We start from the raw sequence: 26,141 nt of genomic DNA, 5'->3' as shown, positions 1-26,141 counted from the left end.
AAGTGTAAAACCCAGAAAGGCAGGACAGGCCATGGAGAACAGGGAGCCTTATATGCTGATGGGCGGGATGTAAATTGCCAACAGCCACTCTGGAGAGGTGTATGGTGTTTCCTGAAACATCGAAAAAACAAAGTAACAGAGCCTAGGGCACTTCCACTTATGGTTCTATGGCTTAGGGAAATTAAAATCAAAAAGACACATCCACCCCAATTGTGGGACAGCTGTGTTTACAAGAACCTCGTTTACGGTACCATTTCAATATCCCAGAAAGCAAAAAATGGATAAAGAAGTTGTGGTACTTACGTAAAATGCAATATCACTCAGCAATGAAATCTATGTTATGAGGCCCGTAGCAGCATAATGAGTGGATCCAGGTACGATGATTCTAAGTGAAATAAGTCACACAGAAAAAGAAACATCATAAGATATCTCTAATACACTAAATGTAAACTTGGCTACACAGGAACTGAATTACAAAACAGAACAGTGTCTCAAACTTAGAATACCAACTTATGCTTGCTTAAGGGGAAAGGTGAGTTGGGGAGCTTCATAAAACCAGAGATTGAAATTAGCACAGATACCGTTCCATAAGTCAATTATGTAATAGACCAGACCTACTCCTGGCTCAAGGAAAAGGACTCAACACCCCATATTCAACGCCTAGGAATATACCTGACTAGTAAGAATCTTAAAACCTATGGATTTATATGTCTCTGTAAGAGAATCATGCATGTGTACAGAGGCATAAAAGCAGTAGTGAAAATCAGATAAATCCCATTATAAAAATAAATTCCTTAAAGAAAACACAATGACAGTGAAATAGAGAGCAATTCTTAAATAATTCATTCAGGGCTTGTGATGCAACCTGGATTTACCACATCTACACCCAGAGCTTGGTGACACATAAGGCTGGACACTTGGGGCTGATAGGATTGGTGAGATTCGGTGAGCAAATGCAGACCCTTTGAAGTCATACTGCATGGTACCCATTCCATGGGTCCCAACTCTCCTGGTTTAAGGGATTCTTCCTTCAGCTAAAACATGCATGGGGAACCCAGAGTATGGTCTGCAGTGTGATCGGGAAACGTTTTTAAATGCATCTCAGATTTCTTTCCCTGGTACTCGGCTTCAACATTGCAGACCCTTTACTAACATTCTCCCCACTTGGAGAGTCAGTGCCTTTAACCTCCTGTTTGGCCCAGTTTGCAATTTCTGTGGAAGATGAACAGGAATAAGGAGAACCAATGAGAGACTAGCTGGAGGAGTCTGGACAGGCAAATTTAACTCTCATTTCTTTCCAGGAAGTGGAATTAACCAAAGGCTCAGCATGCAGTGCTGGAATCAGATTAGGGTCTGAAGCAAACCTGCCGTTTTGCGGCCAGCTAAGAAGAAATCGAGTTGAAGAAAGGAGCTCAGGGGCACTGTAATTCACAAAACTGCAGAGTTATAAATGACAGCTTTCGTCCTAAAATATACTGAAGTAAGGCTGCCAAGAGGACTTGAAAGCGGGGCAGAATTGCAGTAAACCGATTTCAGGAGGTAGACTGGAATTGCATGTAAAGCATAGGAAAAGAGGCAGAACGTCCACAATGATGCAGTTGGCCAAAAAGGGCGTATGCGTTTTTTCCTGAATATATTCAGGAAAAAACGCATACGCCCTTTTTGGCCAACCAAGCAAGCTTGTGAAGGAAATCTGCACTACAATGATGTCTCACTGCCCCCAGTTAAAAGGGCCATCTGAAAAAAGAATAAAATCCAGAAAGGCAGGACAGGCCATGGAGAACAGGGAGCCTTGTTATGCTGATGGGCATGATGTAAATTGCCAACAGCCACTCTGGAGAAGTGTATGGTGTTTCCTGAAACATCTAAAAAACAAAGCAACAGAGCCTAGGGCACTTCTACTTATGGTCCTATAGCTTAGGGAAATTAAAATCAAAAAGACACACTCACCCCAGAGTTTGGCATGGCTCTGTTTACAAGGACCTCGTTTACGGTAGAAGTTCAATATCCCAGAAAGCAAAAAATCGATAAAGAAGTTGTGGTACTTACGTACAATGCAATATCACTCAGCAATGAAATCTATGTCATCAGGCCCATAGCAGTATAATGAGTGGATTCAGGTACGATGATTCTAAGTGAAATAAGTCACACAGAAAAAGAAACATCATAAGATATCACTAATACACGGAATGTAAACTTGGCTACACAGGAACTGAGTTACAAAACAGAACAGGGTCTCAAATGTAGAAAACCACCTTATGCTTGCTTAAGTGGAAAGGTGATTTGGGGTGCTGCATAAACCAGAAATTGAAATTAGCACAAATACCGTTCCATAAGCCAAATACGTAATAGGCAAGACCTACTCCTTGCTCAGCGAAATGGACTCAAAACCCCATATTCAATGCCTAGGAATATACCTGACTGGTAAGAATCCTAAAACCTACGGATTTATATGTCTCCATAAGAGAATCAAGCATGTGTAAACTGGCATAAACGCAGCAGTGAAAATCCACTAAATCCCATTATAAAAATACATTTCTTAAACAAAACACAATGACAGTGAAATAGAGAGCAATTCTTAGATAATTCATTCAGGGCTTGTGATGCAAGCTGGATTTTCAACTTCTACACCCGGAGCGGGGTGACACATAAGTCTGGACACTTGGGGCTGATAGGATTGGTGAGGTTCGATGAGCAAATGCAGACCCTGTGAAGTCATATTGCATGGTACCCATTCCATGGGTGCCAACTCTCCAGGTATAAGGGACTATTTCTTCCACTAAAACATGCATGGGGAACCCAGAGTATGGTCCACCGTATGATCGGGAAAAGTTTTTAAATGTATCTCCGGTACTGGTACTCGGGTTCAACATTCCAGTTTGTTTACTAACACTCTCCCCACTTGGAGAGTCAGTGCCTTTAACCTCCTGTTTGACCCAGTTTGCAATTTCTGTGGAAGATGAGGTGTAATAGGGAGAACCAATGAGAGACTAGCTGTAGCTGTCTGGCCCGGCAAATTTAACTCTCATGTCCCACCAGGAAGAGGAATTAACCAAAGGCTCAGTGTGCAGTGTGGGAACAAGATTACGGCCTGAAGTGATCTAGTGGTTTTGCGGCCAGCTCACATGAAAGCGAGTTGAAGAAAGGAGCTCAGGGACACTGTAATTCACAAACCTGCTGACATATAAATGACAGCTATCGTCCAAAATTATATTGAAGTAAGGCTACCAAGAGGACTTGAAAGCGGGGCACAATTGCAGTTAACCGATTTCAGGAGGTAGACTGGAATTGCATTTAAAGCATAAGAAAAGAGTCAGAACGTCGACAATGATGCACTTGGCCAAAAAGGGCGTATGCTTTTTTTCCTGAATATATTCAGGAAAGAACGCATATGCCCTTTTTGGCCAACCAAGCAAGCTTGCAAAGGAAATCTGCACTACAATGAAGTCTCACTTCCCCCCGGTCAAAAGGGCCATCTGAAAAAAGTGTAAAACCCAGAAAGGCAGGACAGGCCATGGAGAACAGGGAGCCTTATATGCTGATGGGCGGGATGTAAATTGCCAACAGCCACTCTGGAGAAGTGTATGGTGTTTCCTGAAACATCGAAAAAACAAAGTAACAGAGCCTAGGGCACTTCCACTTATGGTTCTATGGCTTAGGGAAATTAAAATCAAAAAGACACATCCACCCCAATTGTGGGACAGCTGTGTTTACAAGAACCTCGTTTACGGTACCATTTCAATATCCCAGAAAGCAAAAAATGGATAAAGAAGTTGTGGTACTTACGTAAAATGCAATATCACTCAGCAATGATATCTATGTTATGAGGCCCGTAGCAGCATAATGAGTGGATCCAGGTACGATGATTCTAAGTGAAATAAGTCACACAGAAAAAGAAACATCATAAGATATCTCTAATACACGAAATGTAAACTTGGCTACACAGGAACTGAATTACAAAACAGAACAGTGTCTCAAACTTAGAATACCACCTTATGCTGGCTTAACGGGAAAGGTGAGTTGGGGAGCTTCATAAAACCAGAGATTGAAATTAGCACAGATACCGTTGCATAAGCCAATTATGTAATAGACCAGACCTACTCCTGGCTCAAGGAAAAGGACTCAACACCCCATATTCAACGCCTAGGAATATACCTGACTAGTAAGAATCTTAAAACCTATGGATTTATATGTCTCTGTAAGAGAATCATGCATGTATACAGCGGCATAAAAGCAATAGTGAAAATCAGATAAATCCCATTATAAAAATAAATTCCTTAAAGAAAACACAATGACAGTGAAATAGAGAGCAATTCTTAAATAATTCATTCAGGGCTTGTGATGCAACCTGGATTTACCACATCTACACCCAGAGCTTGGTGACACATAAGGCTGGACACTTGGGGCTGATAGGATTGCTGAGATTCGGTGAGCAAATGCAGACCCTTTGAAGTCATATTGCATGGTACCCATTCCATGGGTCTCAACTCTCCAGGTTTAAGGGATTCTTCCTTCAGCTAAAACATGCATGTGGAACCCAGAGTATGATCCACCATGTGATCGGGAAACGTGTTCAAATGTGTCTCAGTTTTCGTCCCCTGGTAGTCAGGTGCAACATTCCAGACGCTTTACTAACACTCTCCCCACTTGGAGAGTCAGTGCCTTTAACCTCCTGTTTGGCCCAGTTTGCAATTTCTGCGGAAGATGAACAGGAATAGGGAGAACCAATGAGAGACTAGCTGGAGGTGTCTGGACGGGCAAATTTAACTCTCATTTCCCACCAGGTAGAGGAATTAACCAAGGCTCAGCATGCCGTGCTGGAACCACACTAGGGCCTGAAGCAATCTTGTGGTTTTGTGGCCAGCTCACAAGAAAGCGAGTTGAAGAAAGGAGCTCAGGGGCACTGTAATTCACAAACCTGCAAAGTTATAAATGACAGCTATCGTCCAAAAATATATTGAAGTAAGGCTGCCAAGAGTACTTGAAAGCGGGGCAGAATTGCAGGAAACCGATTTCAGGAGGTAGACTGGAATTGCATGTAAAGCATAGGAAAAGAGGCAGAACGTCCACAATGATGCACTTGGTCAAAAAGTGCATATGCGTTTTTCCTGAATATATTCAGGAAACAATGCATACGCCCTTTTGGCCAACGAAGCAAGCTTGCAAAGGAAATCTGCACTACAATGAACTCTCACTTCCCCCCTGTCAAAAGGGACATCTGAAAAAAGTGTAAAATCCAGAAAGGCAGGACAGGCCATGGAGAACTGGGAGCCTTGTTATGCTGATCGGCAGGATGTAAATTGCAAACAGCCACTCTGGAGAAGTGTATGGTTTTTCCTGAAACATCTAAAAATCAAACCAACAGAGCCTAGGGCACTTCCACTTATGGTCCTATAGCTTACGGAAATTAAAATCAAAAACACACAGCCACCCCAAAGTTTGGGCCGGCTCTGTTTACAAGAACCTCGTTTACGGTACAAGTTCAATAACGCAGAAACCGAAAAATGGATAAAGAAGATGTGGTACTTACGTACAATGCAATATCACTCAGCAATGAAATCTATGTCATCAGGCCCATAGCAGCATAATGAGTGGATTCAGGTACGATGATTCTAAGTGAAATAAGTAACACAGAAAAAGAAACATCACAAGATATCTCTAATACACGGAATGTAAACTTGGCTACACAGGAACTGAATTACAAAACAGAACATGGTCTCAAATGTAGAAAACCAACTTATGCTTGCTTAAGGGGAACGGTGAGTTGAGGTGCTGCATAAAACCAGAGATTGAAATTAGCACAGATACCGTTCCATAAGCCAAATATATAATAGACAAGAGCTACTCCTTGCTCACCGAAGTGGACACAACACCCCATATTAAATGACTAAGAATATACCTGACTAATAAGAATCTTAAAACCTATGGATTTATATGTCTCCGAAAGAGAATCAAGCTTGTGTACAGTGGCAAAAACGTAGCAGTGATAAGATTGGTGAGGTTCGAGAGCAAATGCAGAACCTTTGAATTCATATTGCATGCTACCCATTCCATGGGTCTCAACTCTCCAGGTTTAAGGGATTCTTCCTTCAGCTAAAACATGCATGTGGAACCCAGAGTATGATCCACCGTGTGATTGGGAAACGTGTTCAAATGTGTCTCAGTTTTCGTCCCCTGGTACTCGGGTGCAACATTCCAGATGCTTTACTAACACTCTCCCCACTTGGAGAGTCAGTGCCTTTAAGCTCCTGTTTGGCCAAGTTTGCAATTTCTGCGGAAGATGAACAGGAATAGGGAGAACCAATGAGAGACTAGCTGGAGGTGTCTGGACGGGCAAAATTATCTCTCACTTCGCACTAGGAAGAGGAATTAACCAAAGGCTCAGCGTGCTGTGCCGGAACCAGATTAGGCCCTGAAGCAATCCTGCAGTGTTGCGGCCAGCTCACAAGAAAGTGAGTTGAAGAAAGGTGCTCTGGGGCACTATAATTCACAAAACTGCAGAATTATAAATGACAGCTATCGTCCAAAAATATATTGAAGTAAGGCTGCCAAGAGGACTTGAAAGCGGGGCAGAATTGCAGGAAACCGATTTCAGGAGGTAGACTGGAATTGCATTTAAAGCAGAGGAAAAGAGGCAGAACATCCACAATGATGCACTTGGCCAAAAAGTGCGTATGCGTTTTTTCCTGAATATATTCAGGAAAAAACGCATACGTGCTTCTTGGCCAACCAAACAAGCTTGCAAAGGAAATGTGCACTAAAATGAAGTCTCACTTCCCCCTGGTCAAAAGGGCCATCTGAAAAAATTGTAAAATCCAGAAAGGCAGGACAGGCCATGGAGAACTGGGAGCCTTGTTATGTTGATGGACGGGATGTTAATTGCCAACAGCCACTCTGGAGAAGTGTATGGTGTTTCCTGAAACATCTAAAAAACAAAGCAACAGAGCCTAGGGCACTTCCACTTATGGTCCTATAGCTTAGGGAAATTAAAATCAAAAAGACACAGCCAACCCAATGTTTGTGATGGCTCTGTTTACAAGAACCTCGTTTACGGTACAAGTTCAACATCGTAGAAAGGGAAAAATGGATAAAGAACTTGTGTTACTTACGTACAATGCAATATCACTCAGCAATGAAATCTATGTCATCTGTTCCGTAGCAGCATAATGAGTGGATTCAGGTACAATGATTCTAAGTGAAATAAGTCTCACAGAAAATGAAACATCATAAGGTATCACTAATACACGGAATGTAAACTTGGCTACACAGGAACTGAATTACAAAACAGAACAGGGTCTCAAATGTAGAAAACCAACTTATGCTTGCTTAAGGGGAAAGGTGAGTTGGGGTGCTGCATAAAACCAGAGATTGAAATTAGCACAGATACCGTTCCATAAGCCAAATATGTAATAGACAAGAGCTACTCCTTGCTCAACGAAGTGGACTCAACACCCCATATTAAACGCCTAAGAATATACCTGACTTGTAAGAATCTTAAAACCTATGGATTTATATGTCTCCGAAAGAGAATCAAGCGTGTGTACAGCGGCATAAACGCAGCAGTGATAGGATTGGTGAGGTTCGGTGAGCAAATGCAGACCCTTTGAAGTCATATTGCATGGTACCCATTCCATGGGTCTCAACTCTCCAGGTTTAAGGGATTCTTCCTTCAGCTAAAGCATGCATGTGGAACCCAGAGTATGATCCACCGTGATCGGGAAACGTGTTCAAATGTGTCTCAGTTTTCGTGCCCTGGTACTCGGGTGCAACATTCCAGACGCTTTACTAACACACTCCCCACTTGGAGAGTCAGTGCCTTTAAACTCCTGTTTGGCCCAGTTTGCAATTTCTGCGGAAAATGTAGAGGAATAGGGAGAACCCATGAGCGAGTAGCTGGAGGTGTCTGGACGGGCAAATTTAACTCTCATTTCCCATAAGGAAGACGAATTAACCAAAGGCTCAGCGTGCCGTGCCGGAACCACACTAGGGCCTGAAGCAATCATGTGGTGTTGCGGCCAGCTCACAAGAAAGCGAGTTGAAGAAAGGATCTCAGGGGCACTGTCATTCACAAACCTGCATAGTTATAAATGACAGCTATCGTCCAAAAATATATTGAAGTAAGGTTGCCAAGAGGACTTAAAGGCAGGGCAGAATTGCAGGAAACCGATTTCAGGAGGTAGACAGGAATTGCATGTAAAGCATAGGAAAAGAGGCAGAATGTCCACAATGATGCACTTGGCCAAAAAGGGCGTAGGCGTTTTTTCCTGAATATATTCAGGAAGAAACGCATACGCCCTTTTTGGCCAACCAAGCAAGCTTGCAAAGGAAATCTGCACTACAATGAAGTCTCACTGCCACCCGGTCAAAAGGGCCATCTGAAGAAAGTGTAAAATCCAGAAAGGCAGGACAGGCCATGGAGAACTGGGAGCCTTGTTATGCTGATGGGCGGGATGTAAATTGCCAACAGCCACTCTGGAGAAGTGTATGGGGTTTCATGAAACATCCAAAAAACAAAGCAACAGAGCCTAGGGCACTTCCACTTATGGTCCTATAGCTTAGGGAAATTAAAATCAAAAAGAAACAGCCACCCCAAAGTTTGGGACGGCTCTGTTTACAAGAACCTCATTTATGATACATGTTCAATATCACAGAAAGCGAAAAATGGATAAAGACGGTGTGGTACTTACGTACAATGCAATATCACTCAGCAATGAAATCTATGTCATCAGGCCCGTAGCAGCATAATGAGTGGATTCAGGTACGATGATTCTAAGTGAAATAATTCACACAGAAAAAGAAACATCATAAGATATGACTAGTACACGGAATGTAAACTTGGCTACACAGGAACTGAATTACAAAACAGAACAGGGTCTCAAATGTAGAAAACCAACTTATGCTTGCTTAAGGGGAAAGGTGAGTTGGGGTGCTGCATAAAACCAGAGATTGAAATTAGCACAGATACCGTTCCATAAGCCAAATATGTAATAGACAAGAGCTACTCCTTGCTCAACGAAGTGGACTCAACACCCCATATTAAACGCCTAAGAATATACCTGACTAGTAAGAATCTTAAAACCTTTGGATTTATATGTCTCCGAAAGAGAATCAAGCCTGTGTACAGCGGCCTAAATGCAGCAGTGATAGGATTGGGGAGGTTCGGTGAGCAAATGCAGACCCTTTGAAGTCATATTGCATGATACCCATTCCACGGGTCTCAACTCTCCAGGTTTAAGGGATTCTTCCTTCAGCTAAAACATGCATGTGGAACCCAGAGTATGATCCACCGTGTGATCGGGAAACGTGTTCAAATGTGTCTCAGTTTTCATCCCCTGGTACTCAGACGCAACATTCCAGATGCTTTACTAACACTCTCCCCACTTGGAGAGTCAGTGCCTTTAACCTCCTGTTTGGCCCAGTTTGCAATTTCTTCGGAAAATGAACAGGAATAGGGAGAACCCATGAGTGAGTAGCTGGAGGTGTCTGGTCAGGCAAATTTAACTCTCATTTCTCACCAGGAAGAGGAATTAACCAAAGGCTCGGTGTGCCATGACGGAACCACACTAGGGCCTGAAGCAATCCTGCGGTGTTGCGGCCAGCTCACAAGAAAGCGAGTTGAAGAAAGAAGCTCAGGGGCACTGTAATTCACAAATATGCACAGTTATAAATGACAGCTATCGTCCAAAACTATATTGAAGTAAGGCTGCCAAGAGGACTTGAAAGCGGGGCAGAATTGCAGGAAACCGATTTTAGGAGGTAGACTGGAATTGTATGTAAAGCATAGGAAAAGCGGCAGAACGTCCACAATGATGCACTTGGCCAAAAAGGGCGTATGTGTTTTTTCCTGAATATATTCAGGAAAAAACGCATATGCACTTTTTGGCCAACCAAGCAAGCTTGCAAAGGAAATCTGCACTACAATGAAGTCTCACTGCCCCCCGGTCAAAAGGGCCATCTGAAAAAAGTGTAAAATACAGAAAGGCAGGACAGGCCATGGAGAACTGGGAGCCTTGTTATGCTGATGGGCGGGATGTAAATTGCCAACAGCCACTCTGGTGAAGTGTACGGTGTTTCCTGAAACATTCAAAAAACAAAGCAACAGAGCCTAGGGCACTTCCCCTTGTGGTCCTATAGCTTAGGGAAATTAAAATCGAAAAGACACAGCCACTCCAAAGTTTGGGATGGCTCTGTTTACAAGAACCTCGTTTACGGTATAATTTCAATATCACAGAGAGCGAAAAATGGATAAAGAAGTTGTAGTACTTACGTACAATGCAATATCACTCAGCAATGGAATCTATGTCATCAGGCCCGTAGCAGCATAATGAGTGGATTCAGGTAGGATGATGCTAAGTGAAATAAGTCACAGAGAAAAAGAAACATCATAAGATATCACTACTACACACAATGTGAACTTGGCTACACAGGAACTGAATTACAAAACAGAACAGGGTCTCAAATGCAGAAAACCAACTTATGCTTGCTTAAGGGGAAAGGTGAGTTGGGGTGCTGCATAAAACCAGAGATTGAAATGAGCACAGATACCGTTTCATAAGCCAAATATGTAATAGACAAGAGCTACTCCTTGCTCAACGAAGTGGACTCAACACCCCATATTAAACGCCTAAGAATATACCTGACTAGTAAGAATCCTAAAACCTATGGATTTATATGTCTCCAAAAGAGAATCAAGCGTGTGTACAGCGGCATAAACGCAGCAGTGATAGGTCTGGTGAGGTTCGGTGAGCAAATGCAGACCCTTTGAAGTCATATTGCATGCCACCCATACCACGGGTCTCAACTCTCCAGGTTTAAGGGATTCTTCCTTCAGCTAAAACCTGCATGTGGAACCCAGAGTATGATCCATCGTGTGATCGGGAAACGTGTTCAAATGTGTCTCAGTTTTCGTCCCCTGGTACTCGGGTGCAACATTCCAGACGCTTTACTAACACTCTCCCCACTTGGAGAGTCACTGCCTTTAAACTCCTGTTTGGCCCAGTTTGCAATTTCTGTGGAAGATGAACAGGAATAGGGAGAACCCATGAGTGAGTAGCTGGAGGTGTCAGGACGGGCAAATTTAACTCTCATTGCCCACCAGGAAGAGGAATTAACCAAAGGCTCAGCGTGCCATGCCAGAACCACACTAGGGCCTGAAGCAATCCTGTGGTGTTGCGGCCAGCTCACAAGAAAGCGAGTTGAAGGAAGGAACTCAGCGGCACTGTAATTCACAAACCTGCATAGTTATAAATGACAGCTATCGTCCAAAAATATATTGAAGTAAGTCTGCCAAGAGGACTTGAAAGCGGAGCAGAATTGCAAGAAACCGATTTCAGGAGGTAGACTGGAATTGCATGTAAAGCATAGGAAAAGAGGCAGAATGTCCACAATGATGCACTTGGCCAAAAAGGGCGTATGTGTTTTTTCCTGAATATATTCAGGAAAAAACGCATACGCCCTTTTTGGCCAACCAAGCAAGCTTGCAAAGGAAATCTGCACTACAATGAAGTCTCACTGCCCCCCTGTCAAAAGGGCCATCTGAAAAAAGTGTAAAATCCAGAAAAGCAGGACAGGCCATGGAGAAATGGGAGCCTTGTTATGCTGATGGGCGGGATGTAAATTGCCAACAGCCACTCTGGAGAAATGTATGTTGTTTCCTGAAACATCTACAAAACAAAGCAACAGAGCCTAGGGCACTTCCACTTATGGTCCTATAGCTTAGGGAAATTAAAATCAAAAAGACACAGCCACCCCAAAGTTTGGGTCGGTTTTGTTTACAAGAACCTCGTTTACGGTACAAGTTCAATATCACAGAAAGCTAAAAATGGATAAAGAAGTTGTGGTACTTACGTACAATGCAATATCACTCAGCAATGAAATCTATGTCATCTGGGTCGTAGCAGCATAATGAGTGGATTCAGGTACGATGATTCTAAGTGAAATAAGTCACACAGAGAAAGAAACATCATAAGATATCACGAATACATGGAATGTAAACTTGGCTACACAGGAACTGAATTACAAAACAGAACAGGGTCTCAAATGTAGAAAACCAACTTATGCTTGCTTAAGGGGAAAGCTGAGTTGGGGTGCTGCATAAAACCAGAGATTGAAATTAGCACAGATACCATTCCATAAGCAAAATATGTAATAGACAAGAGCTACTCCTTGCTCAGCGAAGTGGACTCAATACTCCATATTAAACGCCTAAGAATATACCTGACTAGTAAGAATCTTAAAACCTATGGATTTATATGTCTCCGAAAGAGAATCAAGTGTGTGTACAGCGGCATAAACGCAGCAGTGATACGATTGGTGAGGTTCGGTGAGCAAATGCAGACCCTTTGAAGTCATACTGCATGGTACCCATTCCATGGGTCTCAACTCTCCAGGTTTAAGGGATTCTTCCTTCAGCTAAAACATTCATGTGGTACCCAGAGTATGATCCACCGTGTGATTGGGAAACGTGTTCAAATGTGTCTCAGTTTTCGTCCCCTGGTACTCGGGTGCAACATTCCAGACGCTTTACTAACACACTCCCCACTTGGAGAGTCAGTGCCTTTAAACTCCTGTTTGGCCCAGTTTGCAATTTCTGCGGAAAATGAACAGGAATAGGGAGAACCCATGAGCGAGTAGCTGGAGGTGTCTGGACGGGCAAATTTAACTCTCATTTCCCACCAGGAAGAGGAATTAACCAAAGGCTCAGCGTGCCATGCCATAACCACACTAGGGCTTGAAGCAATACTGCGGTGTTGCAGCCATCTCACAAGAAAGCGAGTTGAAGGAAGGAGCTCAGGGGCACTGTCATTCACAAACCCGCAGAGTTATTAATGACAGCTATCGTACAAAAATATATTGAAGTAAGGCTGCCAAGAGGACTTGAAAGCTGGGCAGAATTGCAGGAAACTGATTTCAGGAGGTAGACTGGAATTGCATGTAAAGCATTGGAAAAGAGGCAGAACTTCCACAATGATGCACTTGGCCAAAAAGGGCGTATGCGTTTTTTCCAGAATATATTCAGGAAAAAACGCATACGCCCTTTTTGGCCAACCAAGCAAGCTTGCAAAGGAAATCTGCACTACAATGAAGTCTCACTGCCCCCCGGTCAAAAGGGCCATCTGAAAAAAGTGTAAAATCCATAAAGGCAGGACAGGCTATGGAGAACTGGGAGCCTTGTCATGCTGATGGGGGGATGTAAATTTCCAAAAGGCTCTGGAGAAGTGTATGGTGTTTCCTGAAACAACTACAAAACAAAGCAACAGAGCCTAGGGCACTTCCACCTATGGTCCTATAGCTTAGGGAAATTAAAATCAAAAAGAAACAGCCACCCCAAAATTTAGGATGGCTCTGTTTACAAGAACCTCGTTTACGGTACAAGTTCAATATCACAGAAAGCGAAAAATGGATAAAGAAGTTGTGGTACTTACGTACAATGCAATATCACTCAGCAATGAAATCTATGTCATCAGGCCCGTAGCAGCATAATGAGTGGATTCAGGTACGATGATTCTAAGTGAAATAAGTCACACAGAAAAAGAAACATCATTAGATATCACTACTACACGGAATGTAAACTTGGCTACACAGGAACTGAATTACAAAACAGAACAGGGTCTCAAATGTAAAAAACCAACTTATGCTTGCTTAAGGGGAAATGTGAGTTGGGGTGCTGCATAAAACCAGAGATTGAAATTAGCACAGATACCGTTCCATAAGCCAAATATGTAATAGACAAGAGCTACTCCTTGCTCAACGAAGTGGACTCAACACCCCATATTAAACGCCTAAGAATATACCAGACTAGTAAGAATCTTAAAACCTATGGATTTATATGTCTCCGAAAGAGAATTTAGCGTGTGTACAGCGGCATAAACGCAGCAGTGATAGGATTGGTGAGGTTCGGTGAGCAAATGCAGACCCTTTGAAGTCATATTGCATGGAACCCATTCCATGGGTCTCAACTCTCCAGGTTTAAGGGATTCTTCCTTCAGCTAAAACATGCATGTGGAACCCAGAGTATGATCCACTGTGTGATCGGGAAACGTGTTCAAATGTATCTAAGTTTTCGTCCCCTGGTACTCGGGTGCAACATTCCAGACGCTTTACTAACACTCTCCCCACTTGGAGAGTCAGTGCCTTTAACCTCCTGTTTGGCCCAGTTTGCAATTTCTGTGGAAGATGAACAGGAATAGGGAGAACCCATGAGCGAGTCGCTGGAGGTGTCTGGACGGGCAAATTTAACTCTCATTGCCCACCAGGAAGAGGAATTAACCAAAGGCTCAGCGTGCCATGCCAGAACCACACTAGGGCCTGAAGCAATCCTGTGGTGTTGCGGCCAGCTCACAAGAAAGCGAGTTGAAGGAAGGAACTCAGGGGCACTGTAATTCACAAACTTGCAGAGTTATAAATGACAGCTTTCGTCCAAAAATATATTGAAGTAAGGTTGCTAAGAGGACTTGAAAGTGGGGCAGAATTGCAAGAAACCGATTTCAGGAGGTAGACTGGAATTGCATGTAAAGCATAGGAAAAGAGGCAGAACGTCCACAATGATGCACTTGGCCAAAAAGGGCGTATGCGTTTTTTCCTGAATATATTCAGGAAAAAACGCATACGTCCTTTTTGGCCAACCAAGCAAGCTTGCAAAGGAAATCTGCACTACAATGAAGTCTCACTGTCCCCCTGCCAAAAGGGCCATCTGAATAAAGTGTAAAATCCAGAAAGGCAGGACAGGCCATGGAGAACTGGGAGCCTTGTTATGCTGATGGGCGGGATGTAAATTGCCAACAGCCACTCTGGAGAAGTGTATGGTGTTTCCTGAAACATCTACAAAACAAAGCAACAGAGCCTAGGGCACTTCCACTTATGGTCCAATAGCTTAGGGAAATTAAAATTAAAAGACACAGCCACCCCAAAATTTGGGCCAGCCCTGTTTACAAGAACCTCGTTTATGGTACAATTTCAATATCACAGAAAGCGAAAAATGGATAAAGAAGTTGTGGTACTTACGTACAATGCAATATCACTCAGCAATGAAATCTATATCATCAGGCCCGTAGCAGCATAATGAGTGGATTCAGGTACGGTGATTCTAAGTGAAATAAGTCACACAGAAAAAGAAACATCATAAGATATCACTAATACACGGAATGTAAACTTGGCTACAGAGGAACTGAATTACAAAACAAAACAGGGTCTCAAATGTAGAAAACCAACTTATGCTTGCTTAAGGGGAAAGGTGAGTTGGGGTGCTGCATAAAACCAGAGATTGCAATTAGCACAGATACCGTTCCATAAGCCAAATATGTAATAGACAAGAGCTACTCCTTGCTTAACAAAGTGGACTCAACACCCCATATTAAACGCCTAAGAATATACCTGACTAGTAAGAATCTTAAAACCTATGGATTTATATGTCTCCGAAAGAGAATCAAGTGTGTGTACAGCAGCATAAATGCAGCAGTGATAGGATTGGTGAGGATCGGTGAGCAAATGCAGAGCCTTTGAAGTCATATTGCATGGTACCCATTCCATGGGTCTCAACTCTCCAGGTTTAAGGGATTCTTCCTTCAGCTAAAACATGCATTTGGAACCCAGAGTATGATCCACCGTGTGATCGGGAAACGTGTTCAAATGTGTCTCAGTTTTCGACCCCTGCTACTCGGGTGCAACATTCCAGACACTTTACTAACACTCTCCGCACTTTGGGAGTCAGTGCCTTAAAATTCCTGTTTGGCCCAGTTTGCAATTTCTGCGGAAAATGAACAGGAATAGGGAGAACCAATGAGAGACTAGCTGGAGGTGCCTGGACGGGCAAATTTAACTCTCATTTCCCACCAGGAAGAGGAATTAACCAAAGGCTCAGCGTGCCATGCTGGAACCACACTAGGGCCTGAAGCAATCCTGCGGTGTTGCGGCCAGCTCACAAGAAAGTGAGTTGAAGAAAGGAGCTCAGGGGCACTGTAATTCACAAACCTGCAGAGTTATAAATGACAGCTATCGTCCAAAAATATATTGAAGTAAGGCTGCCGAGAGGACTTGAAAGCTGGGCAGAATTGCAGGAAACCGATTTCAGGAGGTAGACTGGAATTGCATGTAAAGCATAGGAAAAGAGGCAGAACGTCCACAATGATGCACTTGGCCAAAAAGGGCGTATGTGTTTTTTCCTGAATATATTCAGGAAAAAACGTATACGCACTTTTTGGCCAACCAAGCAAGCTTGCAAAGGAAATCTGGACTACAATGAAGTCTCACTGCCCCCCGGTCAAAAGGGCCATCTGAAAAAAGTGTAAAATCCAGGAAGGCAGGACAGGCCATGGAGAACTGGGAGCCTTGTTATGCTGATGGGCGGGATGTAAATTGCCAACAGCCACTCTGGAGAAGTGTATGGTGTTTCCTGAAACATCTAAAAAACAAAGCAACAGAGCCTAGGGCACTTCCAATTACGGTCCTATAGTTTAGGGAAATTAAAATCAAAAAGACACAGCCACCCCAAAATTTGGGACGGCTCTGTTAACAAGAACCTCATTTTTGGTACAAGTTCAATATCACAGAAAGCGAAAAATGGATAATGAAGTTGTGGTACTTACGTACAATGCAATATCACTCAGCAATGAAATCTATGTCATCAAGCCCATAGCAGCATAATGAGTGGATTCAGGTACGATGATTCTAAGTGAAATAAGTCACACAGAAAAAGAAACATCAGAAGATATCACTACTACACGGAATGTAAACTTGGCTACACAGGAACTGAATTACAAAACAGAACAGGGTCTCAAATGTAGAAAACCAACTTATACTTGCTTAAGGGGAAAGGTGAGTTGGGGTGCTGCATAAAACCAGAGATTGAAATTAGCACAAATACCGTTCCATAAGCCAAATATGTAATAGACAAGAGCTACTCTTTGCTCTACGAATTGGACACAACACCCCATATTAAACGCCTAAGAATATACCTGACTAGTAGGAATCTTAAAACCTATGGATATATATGTCTCCGAAAGAGAATCAAGCGTGTGTACAGCGGCATAAACGCAGCAGTGATAGGATTGGTGAGGTTCGGTGAGCAAATGCAGACGCTTTGAAGTCATATTGCATAGTATCCATTCCATGGGTCTCCACTCTCCAGGTTTAAGGGATTCTTCCTTCAGCTGAAACATGCATGTGGAACCCAGAGTATGATCCACCGTGTGATCGGGAAACGAGTTCAAATGTGTCTCAGTTTTCGTCCCCTGGTACTCGGGTGCAAAGTTCCAGACGCTTAACTAACACTCTCCCCACTTGGAGAGTCAGTGCCTTTAACCTCCTGTTTGGCCAAGTTTGCAATTTCTGCGGAAAATGAACAGGAATAGGGAGAACCAATGAGAGACTAGCTGGAGGTGTCTGGACGGGCAAATTTAACTCTCATTTCCCACCAGGAAGAGGAATTAACCAAAGGCTCAGCGTGCCGTGCCAGAACCACACTAGGGCCTGAAGCAATCCTGCGGTGTTGCGGCCAGCTCACAAGAAAGCGAGTTGAAGAAAGGAGCTCAGGGGCACTGTAATTCACAAACTTGCAGAGTTACAAAATGACAGCTATCATCCAAAAATATATTGAAGTAAGTCTGCCAAGAGGACTTGAAAGCGGGGCAGAATTGCGGGAAACCGATTTCAGGAGGTAGACTGGAATTGCATGTAAAGCATAGGAAAAGAGGCAGAACGTCCACAATGATGCACTTGGCCAAAAAGGGCGTATACGTTTTTTCCTGAATATGTTCAGGAAAAAACGCGTACGCACATTTTGGCCAACCAAGCAAGCTTGCAAAGGAAATCTGCACTACAATGAAGTCTCTCTTCCCCCCGGGCAAAAGGGCCATCTGAAAAAAGTGTAAAATCCAGAAAGGCTGGACAGGCCATGGAGAACTGGGAGCCTTGTTATGCTGATGGGCGGGATGTAAATTGCCAACAGCCACTCTGGAGTAGTGTATGGTGTTTCCTGAAACATCTAAAAAACAAAGCAACAGAGCCTAGGGCACTTCCACTTATGGTCCTATAGCTTAGGGAAATTAAAATCAAAAAGACACAGCCAGCCCAAAGTTTGGGACGGCTCTGTTTACAAGAACCTCGTTTACGGTACAAGTTCAATATCGCAGAGAGCAAAAAACGGATAAAAAAGTTGTGGTACTTACATACAATGCAGTATCACTCAGCAATGAAATCTATGTCATCAGGCCCGTAGCAGCATAACGAGTGGATTCAGGTACGATGATTCTAAGTGAAATAAGTCACACAGAAAAAGAAATATCATAAGATGTCACTACTACACGGAATGTAAACTTGGCTACACAAGAACTGAATTACAAAACAGAACAGGGTCTCAAATGTAGAAAACCAGCTTATGCTTGCTTAAGGGGAAAGGTGAGTTGGGGTGCTGCATAAAACCAGAGATTGAAATTTGCACAGATACCGTTCCATAAGCCAAATATGTAACAGACAAGAGCTACTCCTTGCTCAACGAAGTAGACTCAACACCTCATATTAAACGCCTAAGCATATACTTGACTAGTAAGAATCTTAAAACCTATGGATTTATACGTCTCCGAAAGAGAATCAAGCATGTGTAAAGCGGCACAAACGCAGCAGTGATAGGATTGGTGAGGTTCGGTGAGCAAATGCAGACCCTTTGAAGTCATATTGCATGGTACACATTCCATGGGTCTCTACTCTCCAGGTTTAAGGGATTCTTCATTCAGCTAAAACATGCATGTGGAACCCAGAGTATGATCCACCGTGTGATCGGGAAACGTGTTCAAATGTGTCTCAGTTTTCGTCCCCTGGTAATCAGGTTCACCATTCCAGACTCTTTACTAACACTCTCCCCACTTGGAGAGTCAGTGCCTTTAACCTCCTGTTTGGCCCAGTTTGCAATTTCTGCGGAAGATGAACAGGAATAGGGAGAACCAATGAGAGACTAGCTGGAGGTGTCTGGACGGGCAAATTTAACTCTCATTTCCCACCAGGAAGAGGAATTAACCAAAGGTTCAGTGTGCCGTGCCAGACCCACACTAGGGCCTGAAGAAATCCTGCGGTGTTGCGGCCAGCTCACAAGAAAGAGAGTTGAAGAAAGGAGCTCAGGGGCACTGTAATTCATAAACATGCAGAGTTATACATGACAGCTATCGTCCAAAAATATATTGAAGTAAGGCTGCCAAATGGACTTGAAAGCGGGGCAGAATTGCAGAAAACTGCTTTCAGCAGGTAGACTGGAATTGCATGTAAAGCATAGGAAAAGAGGCAGAACGTCCACAATGATGCACTTGGCCAAAAAGCGCGTATGCGTTTTTTCCTGAATATATTCAGGAAAAAACGCATACGCGCTTTTTGGCCAACCAAGCAAGCTTGCAAAGGAAATCTGCACTACAATGAAGTCTCACTGCACCCCGGTCAAAAGGGCCATCTGAAAAAAGTGTAAAATCCAGAAAGGCTGGACAGGCCATGGAGAACTGGGAGCTTTGTTATGCTGATGGGCGGGATGTAAATTGCCAACAGCCACTCTGGAGAAGTGTATGGTGTTTCCTGAAACATCTAAAAAGCAAAGCATCAGAGCCTAGGGCACTTCCACTTATGGTCCTATAGCTTAGGGAAATTAAAATCAAAAATACACAGCCAGCCCAAAGTTTGGGACGGCTCTGTTTACAAGAACCTCGTTTACGGTACAAGTTCAATATCGCAGAATGCGAAAAACGGATAAAGAAGTTGTGGTATTTACATACAATGCAGTATCACTCAGCAATGAAATCTATGTCATCAGGCGCATAGCAGCATAATGAGTGGATTCAGGTACGATGATTCTAAGTTAAATAAGTTACACAGAAAAAGAAACATCATAAGATATCACAACTACACGGAATGTAAACTTGGCTACACAGGAACTGAATTACAAAACAGAACAGGGTCTCAAATTTAGAAAACCAACTTATGCTTGCTTAAGGGGAAATGTGAGTTGGGGTGCTGCATAAAACCAGAGATTGAAGTGAGCACAGATACCGTTCCATAAGCCAAATATGTAATAGACAAGAAGCTACTCCTTGCTCAAAGAAATGGACTCAACACGCCATATTAAACGTCTAAGAATATACCTGACTAGTAAGAATCTTAAAACCTATGGATTGATATGTCTCCAAAAGAGAATGAAGCGTGTGTACAGCGGCATAAACGCAGCAGTGATAGGATTGGTGAGGTTCGGTGAGCAAATGCAGACCCTTTGAAGTCATATTGCATGGTACCCATTCCATGGGTCTCTACTCTCCAGGTTTAAGGGATTCTTCCTTCAGCGAAAACATGCATGTGGAACCCAGGGTATGATCCACCGTGTGATCTTGAACCGTGTTCAAATGTGTCTCAGTTTCTGTCCCCTGGTACTCGGCTGCAATGTTCCAGACGCAGTACTAACAGTATCGCCACTTGGAGAGTCAGGGCCCTTAACCTCCTGTTTGGCCCAGTTTGCAATTTCTGCGGAAGATGAACACGAATAGGGAGAACCAATGAGAGACTAGCTGGAGGTGTCTGGACGGGCAAATTTAACTCTCATTTCCCACCAGGAAGAGGAATTAACCAAAGGCTCAGCGTGCCGTGCCGGAACCACTCTAGGGCCTGAAGCAATCCTGTGGTGTTGCGGCCAGCTCGCAAGAAAGCGAGTTGAAGAAAGGAGCTCAGGGGCACTGTCATTCACAAACCTGCAGAGTTATAAATGACAGCTATCGTCCAAAAATATATTGAAGTAAGGCTGCCAAGAAGACTTGAAAGCAGGGCAGAATTGCAGGAAACTGATTTCAGGAGGTAGACTGGAATTACATGTAAAGCATAGGAAAAGAGGCAGAACGTCCACAATGATGCACTTGGCTAAAAAGGGCTTATGCGTTTTTTCCAGAATATATTCAGGAAAAAACGCATATGCCCATTTTGGCCAACCAAGCAAGCTTGCAAATGAAATCTGCACTAAAATGACGTCTCACTGCCCCCTGGTCAAACGGGTCATCTGAAAAAAGTGTAAAATCCAGAAAGGCAGGACAGGCCATGGAGAACTGGGAGCCTTGTTATGCTGATGGGCGGGATGTAAATTGCCAACAGCCAATCTGGAGAAGTGTATGGTGTTTCCTGAAACATCTAAAAAACAAAGCAACAGAGCCTAGGGCACTTCCACTTATGGTCCCATAGCTTAGGGTAATTAAAATCAAAAAGACACAGCCACCCCAAAGTTTGGGCCAGCTCTGTTTACAAGAACCTCATTTACGGTACAAGTTCAATATCACAGAAAGTGAAAAATGGATAAAGAAGTTGTGGTACTTACGTACAATGCAATATCACTCAGCAATGAAATCTATGTCATCAGGCCCGTAGCAGCATAATGAGTGGATTCAGGTACAATGATTCTAAGTGAAATAAGTCACACAGAAAAAGAAACATCAGAAGATATCACTACTACACGGAATGTAAACTTGGCTACACAGGAACTGAATTACAAAACAGAACAGGGTCTCAAATGTAGAAAACCAACTTATGCTTGCTTAAGGGGAAAGGGGAGTTAGGGTGCTGCATAAAACCGGAGATTGACATTAGCACAGATACCGTTCCATAAGCCAAATATGTAATAGACCAGAGCTACTCCTTGCTCAACGAAGTGGACTCAACACCCCATATTAAACGCCTAAGAATATACCTGACTAGTAAGAATCTTAAAACCTATGGATTTATATGTCTCCGAAAGAGAATCAAGCGTGTGTACAGCGGCATAAACGCAGCAGTGATAGGACTGGTGAGGTTCGGTGAGCAAATGCAGACCCTTTGAAGTCATATTGCATGGTACCCATTCCATGGGTCTCAACTCTCCAGGTTTAAGGGATTCTTCCTTCAGCTAAAACATGCATGTGTGACCCAGCGTATGATCCACCGTGTGATCAGGAAACGTGTTCAAATGTGTCTCAGTTTTCGTCCCCTGGTACTCGGGTGCAACATTCCAGACGCTTTACGAACACTCTCCCCACTTGGAGAGTCAGTGCCTTTAACCTCCTGTTTGCACCAGTTTGCAATTTCTGCGGAAGATGAACAGGAATAGGGAGAACCATTGAGAGACTAGCTGGAGGTGTCTGGATGGGCAAATTTAACTCTCCTTTCCCACCAGGAAGAGGAATTAACCAAAGGCTCAGTGTGCCATTCGGGAACCACACTAAGGCCTGAAGCAATCCTGCGGTGTTGCGGCCAGCTGACATGAAAGCGAGTTGAAGAAAGGAGCTCAGGGACACTGTAATTCACAAACCTGCTGACATATAAATGACAGCTATCGTCCAAAATTATATTGAAGTAAGGCTACCAAGAGGACTTGAAAGCGGGGCACAATTGCAGTTAACCGATTTCAGGAGGGAAACTGGAATTGCATTTAAAGCATAAGAAAAGAGTCAGAACGTCGACAATGATGTACTTGGCAAAAAAGGGCGTATGCGTTTTTTCCTGAATATATTCAGGAAAGAACGCATACGCCCTTTTTGGCCAACCAAGCAAGCTTGCAAAGGAAATCTGCACTACAATGAGGTCTCACTTCCCCCCGGTCTAAAGGGCCATCTGAAAAAAGTGTAAAACCCAGAAAGGCAGGACAGGCCATGGAGAACAGGGAGCCTTATATGCTGATGGGCGGGATGTAAATTGCCAACAGCCACTCTGGAGAGGTGTATGGTGTTTCCTGAAACATCGAAAAAACAAAGTAACAGAGCCTAGGGCACTTCCACTTATGGTTCTATGGCTTAGGGAAATTAAAATCAAAAAGACACATCCACCCCAATTGTGGGACAGCTGTGTTTACAAGAACCTCGTTTACGGTACCATTTCAATATCCCAGAAAGCAAAAAATGGATAAAGAAGTTGTGGTACTTACGTAAAATGCAATATCACTCAGCAATGAAATCTATGTTATGAGGCCCGTAGCAGCATAATGAGTGGATCCAGGTACGATGATTCTAAGTGAAATAAGTCACACAGAAAAAGAAACATCATAAGATATCTCTAATACACTAAATGTAAACTTGGCTACACAGGAACTGAATTACAAAACAGAACAGTGTCTCAAACTTAGAATACCAACTTATGCTTGCTTAAGGGGAAAGGTGAGTTGGGGAGCTTCATAAAACCAGAGATTGAAATTAGCACAGATACCGTTCCATAAGCCAATTATGTAATAGACCAGACCTACTCCTGGCTCAAGGAAAAGGACTCAACACCCCATATTCAACGCCTAGGAATATACCTGACTAGTAAGAATCTTAAAACCTATGGATTTATATGTCTCTGTAAGAGAATCATGCATGTGTACAGCGGCATAAAAGCAGTAGTGAAAATCAGATAAATCCCATTATAAAAATAAATTCCTTAAAGAAAACACAATGACAGTGAAATAGAGAGCAATTCTTAAATAATTCATTCAGGGCTTGTGATGCAACCTGGATTTACCACATCTACACCCAGAGCTTGGTGACACATAAGGCTGGACACTTGGGGCTGATAGGATTGGTGAGATTCGGTGAGCAATTGCAGACCCTTTGAAGTCATACTGCATGGTACCCATTCCATGGGTCCCAACTCTCCTGGTTTAAGGGATTCTTCCTTCAGCTAAAACATGCATGGGGAACCCAGAGTATGGTCTGCAGTGTGATCGGGAAACGTTTTTAAATGCATCTCAGATTTCCTCCCCTGGTACTCGGCTTCAACATTGCAGACCCTTTACTAACATTCTCCCCACTTGGAGAGTCAGTGCCTTTAACCTCCTGTTTGGCCCAGTTTGCAATTTCTGTGGAAGATGAACAGGAATAAGGAGAACCAATGAGAGACTAGCTGGAGGAGTCTGGACAGGCAAATTTAACTCTCATTTCTTTCCAGGAAGTGGAATTAACCAAAGGCTCAGCATGCAGTGCTGGAATCAGATTAGGGTCTGAAGCAAACCTGCCGTTTTGCGGCCAGCTAAGAAGAAATCGAGTTGAAGAAAGGAGCTCAGGGGCACTGTAATTCACAAAACTGCAGAGTTATAAATGACAGCTTTCGTCCTAAAATATACTGAAGTAAGGCTGCCAAGAGGACTTGAAAGCGGGGCAGAATTGCAGTAAACCGATTTCAGGAGGTAGACTGGAATTGCATGTAAAGCATAGGAAAAGAGGCAGAACGTCCACAATGATGCAGTTGGCCAAAAAGGGCGTATGCGTTTTTTCCTGAATATATTCAGGAAAAAACGCATACGCCCTTTTTGGCCAACCAAGCAAGCTTGTGAAGGAAATCTGCACTACAATGATGTCTCACTGCCCCCAGTTAAAAGGGCCATCTGAAAAAAGAATAAAATCCAGAAAGGCAGGACAGGCCATGGAGAACAGGGAGCCTTGTTATGCTGATGGGCATGATGTAAATTGCCAACAGCCACTCTGGAGAAGTGTATGGTGTTTCCTGAAACATCTAAAAAACAAAGCAACAGAGCCTAGGGCACTTCTACTTATGGTCCTATAGCTTAGGGAAATTAAAATCAAAAAGACACACTCACCCCAGAGTTTGGCATGGCTCTGTTTACAAGGACCTCGTTTACGGTAGAAGTTCAATATCCCAGAAAGCAAAAAATCGATAAAGAAGTTGTGGTACTTACGTACAATGCAATATCACTCAGCAATGAAATCTATGTCATCAGGCCCATAGCAGTATAATGAGTGGATTCAGGTACGATGATTCTAAGTGAAATAAGTCACACAGAAAAAGAAACATCATAAGATATCACTAATACACGGAATGTAAACTTGGCTACACAGGAACTGAGTTACAAAACAGAACAGGGTCTCAAATGTAGAAAACCACCTTATGCTTGCTTAAGTGGAAAGGTGATTTGGGGTGCTGCATAAACCAGAAATTGAAATTAGCACAAATACCGTTCCATAAGCCAAATACGTAATAGGCAAGACCTACTCCTTGCTCAGCGAAATGGACTCAAAACCCCATATTCAATGCCTAGGAATATACCTGACTGGTAAGAATCCTAAAACCTACGGATTTATATGTCTCCATAAGAGAATCAAGCATGTGTAAACTGGCATAAACGCAGCAGTGAAAATCCACTAAATCCCATTATAAAAATACATTTCTTAAACAAAACACAATGACAGTGAAATAGAGAGCAATTCTTAGATAATTCATTCAGGGCTTGTGATGCAAGCTGGATTTTCAACTTCTACACCCGGAGCGGGGTGACACATAAGTCTGGACACTTGGGGCTGATAGGATTGGTGAGGTTCGGTGAGCAAATGCAGACCCTGTGAAGTCATATTGCATGGTACCCATTCCATGGGTGCCAACTCTCCAGGTATAAGGGACTATTTCTTCCGCTAAAACATGCATGGGGAACCCAGAGTATGGTCCACCGTATGATCGGGAAAAGTTTTTAAATGTATCTCCGGTACTGGTACTCGGGTTCAACATTCCAGTTTGTTTACTAACACTCTCCCCACTTGGAGAGTCAGTGCCTTTAACCTCCTGTTTGACCCAGTTTGCAATTTCTGTGGAAGATGAGGTGTAATAGGGAGAACCAATGAGAGACTAGCTGTAGCTGTCTGGCCCGGCAAATTTAACTCTCATGTCCCACCAGGAAGAGGAATTAACCAAAGGCTCAGTGTGCAGTGTGGGAACAAGATTACGGCCTGAAGTGATCTAGTGGTTTTGCGGCCAGCTCACATGAAAGCGAGTTGAAGAAAGGAGCTCAGGGACACTGTAATTCACAAACCTGCTGACATATAAATGACAGCTATCGTCCAAAATTATATTGAAGTAAGGCTACCAAGAGGACTTGAAAGCGGGGCACAATTGCAGTTAACCGATTTCAGGAGGTAGACTGGAATTGCATTTAAAGCATAAGAAAAGAGTCAGAATGTCGACAATGATGCACTTGGCCAAAAAGGGCGTATGCGTTTTTTCCTGAATATATTCAGGAAAGAACGCATATGCCCTTTTTGGCCAACCAAGCAAGCTTGCAAAGGAAATCTGCACTACAATGAAGTCTCACTTCCCCCCGGTCAAAAGGGCCATCTGAAAAAAGTGTAAAACCCAGAAAGGCAGGACAGGCCATGGAGAACAGGGAGCCTTATATGCTG

Source organism: Orcinus orca, chromosome 1 (assembly GCF_937001465.1).
Source record: "Orcinus orca chromosome 1, mOrcOrc1.1, whole genome shotgun sequence".
Classification (NCBI taxonomy): domain Eukaryota; kingdom Metazoa; phylum Chordata; class Mammalia; order Artiodactyla; family Delphinidae; genus Orcinus; species Orcinus orca.
This window is presented reverse-complemented; position numbering follows the sequence as displayed.